The sequence below is a fragment of the Lactuca sativa genome, chromosome 9 (genome assembly GCF_002870075.4).
Source record: "Lactuca sativa cultivar Salinas chromosome 9, Lsat_Salinas_v11, whole genome shotgun sequence".
In the NCBI taxonomy this organism is placed as follows: domain Eukaryota; kingdom Viridiplantae; phylum Streptophyta; class Magnoliopsida; order Asterales; family Asteraceae; genus Lactuca; species Lactuca sativa.
In genome coordinates this window covers 161182698-161189095 of record NC_056631.2, presented here as the reverse complement: position 1 = coordinate 161189095, position 6398 = coordinate 161182698, and the positions used below count along the sequence as shown (strand labels likewise).

The window sequence follows — 6398 nt, the reverse complement described above, 5'->3', positions numbered from 1 at the left end:
AAGTTGGTTGTTAGCTTCCCTATGTGCCTGCAAGTGCAACGACAGTAAGTCTAACATCATCATCAATCACAAAAATAACATCAAAAAGAACACTTATTATTATAACATAAACTAATTTGGCAAAAATAAAGATTTACTTAATCTCACCAATTTTACGTTTCCTTTTTCTGTTTTCTTTGTAAGACCTCAATCCAAACCATTAAAATTCAGCTGTTTTATGACTTATATTAATGGCAAAACTACCCCTGAAACAACATTAACAATGTTTATCAACTAAAGACAGATCACAAATGAAGAATAAAAAGTATTCCATATAAAACAAACTAATTTTATGCATCTACATTTCAATGACAGGGGAGGAGAGAAAATGTATATTAAACCAACATAACCTTGAGATTTTTCATAGTTGGACTGTGTTCCATTGCAGAATCATGCTTCTTGGCATGCCATCTTTCTGTCTCACCACCTTCATTAAGACTACAACTTCTTTGTCAAGCAAAAGAGACTTTCCCCTTTATGTGTTGAATTTTTTAAAAAAAATGTTTTTCCTTCCATTTCCTCAAAACTCCAATGAAAATAAGTAAAATTCACATCATATATCTGAAATTAACATAATGCATTGAATAGTCTCCGGGAACAGACATAGTACGACCTTCTGTAACACAAAAATGTCAACAGGTTCTTCAATTTGCATGAGTTTGTGAACATCAAATTCCCTCACATGATATACTGACTTTATATCACTATTGTTATATGGAGCCCTTGAAAATGTCCTGTTTAATCAAGAAAATAACCCTAGTATAAACTATAAAACTCTAATGTATGATTCTTGTGAGAATAGGTGTACATTTTTTTATTTTTGTAAAGTTCAACATATAACTAACCTGAACAATAATCTCGGGACTTGTAAATTCCAGAAATGCCCCCAATGCGAATACCCCCAAATTTGACACTCCCTGCAAATCCCAAGAAGTAAATATCAGTGCTGCCCATCCTCCATAGTATCTAGAGAAACAGGTAATAATATGTTAGTGATTTTCAATTTTGTCAGTAGCTTGTTAGTAGATAAAAAGATTTTATTTGAAATCACCAATAAAGAAAAAGAAAAAAATAAAAAGAAACTCACAATTCCCAGAGGTAATTGGAAGCTTCATGAATTTCTCCAATGAATATAGTTGGAAATGGGGCTACTTTTTCTCCTGAGTAGTATTTCCAGAAAGAGTTCATGCTTCTATATTTAGGTGGAACACTTAAGCTTTCTAAATCCTTCTCATTCCTTTTACTGGTCAGCGACAAATTACAATAATTATTTTATATTACTTAATGAAGTTGATTATAATTACAGTTAGAAGACTTTAAAGAACAAGAGTAATGACCAAAGTGACAAAAGAACATAGGAAAAGTAGAAGCAAAATCAGAACTTGGCTTGGTCATTGATGTTGTGGTCTTCATTTTAAGTTGATTGTTGTTTAAGCAAAATCAGAACATGTTATAGGCTTGTCTGCATTAAACCACATAAAAAATAGTTATCAAATAAGTCTATTATGTACTAAGAGAAAAAAACAGTGATACATACCAACACCGGAAAAAAACAATTCCCGTAAAACCAACTTGAACTTAGAAAGTCGCCTGCGAATATGCACAAATAAAATACAAATGCAGCCTCAGAGAATACTGATTAAGAGATAAATTGACATTTAAGGTTATAATTTTTAGTGATCATAAGGAAGGAGAATCCACATTAACTGAAATAGTGATTTGTAATGAATATTAAATTCACAACCTTATATCCCAAGCGATCTTCAGTTTCATAAATTGATGATTAAGAAGTCAAGTTAGAACATGTGCATAAAGATATCGACTAATACTAATTTGATTACTAAAAAAATACGAAACTTTCACTGAAATGAAACCTTAAAAATATCCAATAGTATTAAAAGAAGAAACAACAAATCAAAATCAAAGAAAGAGTAAATCGGAAGGATTTGGTTAGGGTTCAGAGAAAAAAACCAATTTTTAAAAATAAAAAAAATAAAAGAAAACATAAACGATCAAATTGAGGATCTAAAATCAGAAATTTACCTGATGAGAAACTGTGTGCCGTCGCGGAGCCATTGAGGAGCGTTGGCCAGAAAGTGAAAATGGGAGGAGCGGAACCGAGACATAACCGTATGAAGACGGAGAAATTAGGAAAGACGCAAAACTAAGGAACCGTCTTGGGGGTAGACCTGACATGGCATAGTTATTTTTTACCAAAGACATCTTGAATCGAAAGCAGATTTTTGTGGCTGTCGGCATTTACAGCGATCGAAGAGAGATGGTGGAGGAAGAAGCAAGCGGTGGACACATCGATTAGAGGATGGAAGGATCGGGCGGTGGATTGTTTGAGGAAATAATACCTGGCCATGACTTGTAATCCACTATCCAGTATATTATCTCGGAAAAGAGGAAAAAATTAAACGAAACCCACCAAAAAGAAAAAGGAAAACAAAAAATAATATCCACCAATCACAGCAAAATCCTGTTCATCAGCCACTTGTAAATTAGTATATATATATATATATATATATATATATATATTATAATATATATATATATATATATATATATATATATATATATATATAAATTATTTGTTTTTACTAACTATTATGTGTCAGAATGTATAGACCTGGACCAACGGATTAAATTAATCAATTACATGATTTGAGGGTGTATGATAGTACAATGGGATAACATGTACCATATAATCATATAAATTTTAGCAAAAGGGTATTTTGGACAAATAACTATATTTATAAAATGAAATTTTTGGATTTTTAGGGGTAATAAATTCTCCTAATTTTAAAAATCTGATTTTTTTTTCAATTAATTAAATTTTAATTCTAAAGTAATTTGTAAACATAACCGATTTTATTCTGTCAGAATATTTTTTTGCTAGAATGAGGTTCTTTCAAACTTTTATTCTATTATAATATTATTGAAGAATAACAAAATTCTTGAATCCGATGTTGAAAGATAACAACATTCTAATATATTTTAATACATCCAAACTTAAATACAAATTCATGCATATTCATACAAACTAAAAGTCTTATACACTTTAATATAATTGTACATATTCTAAAAGAATATCAACAAAAATAAATAAAATTCTTAAAAAATAACAACATTCTTAAATTGTGAATATGATCAAACTTTATTCATTCTTCAAGTTATTCCTATTAGGTATTCAAAGCATTCTACCAGTCATTCCTATCACAAATACAATAAAAACTAATAATGGTTAAAAACATGTTACTTGCAATTAACTATCACTTTATATATTCTGGTAGAATTAATAGAATATGACAGAATACATAGAATACATAATGGCAGAAATACACAAATTTTATTCTGGCATAATACATTCTGAAAGAATATATAGAATACATTCAAGTCATTTCAATCACAAATGCAACAAAAACATCAAAATCCAACAATAAACACTAATTCATTCAGAAAGAATACAAACATTATGAAAGAATGGATTTATATAAATAAATTCAAACGGGAAGGGGAGGCATTGATGGAGAGGAGGCATCGATTGAATGTTTATGTCGTCGAAGGGGAGAGTCGTTGGAGGAAGAAAGAACTGCCGGAGGAAGAAGATCTGTAGATGCAAATGAATGACATGGGTTATTTTTAGGGTTTTAAAATACTGATTTTCTTTCCTTAATTGTAGGATTAAATTAAATGACCTCATTAATTGTAAATACAAAAAAATGAAACTGCCCTTATTTGATTTAATTAATTATTTAATATTTACTAATTTGTGATGGTGCATACATGCAGATAATAGTTGCTAGAAACATTTGAACCTATATATATATATATATATATATATATATATATATATATATATATACACACACACACACACACACACACACACATATATATATATATATATATATAGAGAGAGAGAGAGAGTAAATTACTGAAATCGTCCCTGTGGTTTGGTCAAAATTGCACGTTTAGTCCCTAACTTTTTTTTTTGCACTCGGATCGTCCCTGTGGTTTGATTTTGTTGCGTTTTTCGTCCCTATGGTTTGGTAAAAATTGCATGTTTGGTCCCTAACTTTATGTATGTAAGGGACGAAAAATGCAACAAAATCAAACCACAAGGACGAAAAACGCAACAAAATCAAATCATAGGTACGATCCGAGTGCAAAAAAGAAGTTAGGGACCAAACGTGCAATTTTGACCAAACCACATGGACGATTTCAGTAATTTACTCATATATATATATATATATATATATATATATATATATATATATATATGTGTGTGTGTGTGTGTGTGTGTGCTTAGGTTATTTTGTTTTTACTAACTATTGTGTGCCAGAATGCACAGATCTAGACCACCGGGTGAATAGAATCAATGATCATGATCTGAGGGTCTATGATATTACAATAGGATAGCATGTACCATATAATTGATGGGTTTGAGCCATAAGAACTTTCCTATGTGCACATGCAAACCCTAATGCTTGGATCTAGGTTTCTCTAATTGAACATGCAATGTATCCAAGGCTTTCAATTCTAGATCTAGTGTAAACAATTGAATCATAACATATGAAATCAGATCTAGAAGAATACCTTAATTTGCTTGCTTGAAACTTCTTGTTCTTGGAGCTTAGAGTCACAATTTTCACTTCTCTAATGGCTTACAAACACCAACTAGCAAGAGGATGATATTGAGAGAGAGGAGAGGTGAGGAAATCGGCTCTAGGGTTTCTTTCTTGCAAGAGTGGCTGATTACCCTCACCCATGGGGTCTATTTATACTATGAGCTACTAGGGTTACACCCTTAACCCTAATTGAATAACTTAGGCCCTAAGCAATCCAAAGATCCTTCTAGATATGAGGCTTGGACGATTTTAAGATATCTTAAACCTAAAATTCGTCCACCCTAATATCCATAAGGATACATAGCCCAAGAACACAACTATCATACATTTGACAGTTTATGCCCCTTTATTCAATTAACCTCTTTAAGTCACCAAATTAATTCTTAATTAATTTATGACTTATATCAATCAAATAATATTATTATTCCTTTAATATATTACTCTCATAATATATTAATAATAATATCTCTTCTCTCTTTATAAATCACCCTGTCAAGTTGCTATGGTGAAGACAACCCAAAAGGACCATGCACAACTAGGTCAAGTACTTACCAAATATAGTTACAGGCTTAGACACTAATCCAACAGTCTCCCACTTGGATAAGTCTAGTAACTATATATGGAAACACAATCTGATTAGCAATCGTAGCTCTCAAAGACGCTGTCAAACTCTGATCCTATCAGTATCCTATCCTTTAGATAAGGGATCGTATAGTCCTCTGTTTAGATATCATGCAGACAATCTCATGGAACACAGTCATACTTATTGTCCAGGAATTTGTTTCTCGATCTCAGATTCATTTGACGTAGAACTTAATTGAATACATCAATTCAGTCCTGACCGGGCCCGGCACATAAGTCAAACTAAATCATCGAGGGGCCCTGATATCGCTTTTACCCTCTTAGGATAAAAGTAACAGATAAACTTCGACTTATATGCATTTACTATTTACTAATCAACTATACACAACAATGCGCTTTATGACATCGATTTACTGATGCGGTTTCGCATTATCAATGCACAACCAATTAGTAAACAATAAACCATATATCTTGGTTTTAAGACCATATGATATTATCTTCATGCGATCACTTACGGTACATTCCATAAAGTGATTCCAGCAAGCGCGGGTTTATTCCAATGCTCAAAACTTGTTCTGTAACAGCCCGGAATTTCAAATATTGATATAAGTATGATTTTAGGGGTGTTTTACAAGGGGACTCGGCGAGTTGGAGTCTAGACTCGCCGAGTAGGATTGCAGACTTGGTCGCGGGTTCGCGATTGGACTCGACGAGTCCGATATGGACTCGGCGAGTCTATGCTGTTTAGCGAAAACCCTAACCGTTCAGGTTTGGGTCGTATATAACGCACTATATGCCGTCATTGCCCGTCTTTTAGTCGACTGAGAAGAACCCTAAGCGGCTGTGGGCATCTAGAGCAAGATTGAAGGCCATTGGTGACTTGAAGAAATTGTGGTGCAAGGAGGAGAAGGGTCTTGGCTAAAGGAACTGCAAGGGATTCGAGTTCTGAGGTTTAGGGACACAGAGAGTGTGTTATTCAGGTAATAATTCGGATCATTTCTGTTATATTGATGTGTGCATGGATCTAGGGTTTATGGAACCCATTTGGTGATTAGATGGATTATTACTTTGTTAACCAAACGACTATAATCCTGTATTAGGACCCTTAGAGGTCCAGAAGGTCCCATGCTTGTGTATTTCGGG

At 32.8% G+C, this 6398-nt stretch overlaps 1 long non-coding RNA gene across 1 annotated transcript; it reads right to left on the bottom strand.

Moving 5' to 3' along the window:
• Nucleotides 1-6: 6 nt before the first annotated feature.
• On the bottom strand, nt 7-2482 carry LOC111888110 (uncharacterized). Its single transcript, XR_008226418.1, has 3 exons — nt 1577-2482; nt 1127-1501; nt 7-1005 (listed from the first exon to the last, which is right to left on the bottom strand). It is a non-coding gene; the product is annotated as an uncharacterized LOC111888110 (long non-coding RNA).
• Between the last annotated feature and the right edge of the window lie 3916 nt (nt 2483-6398).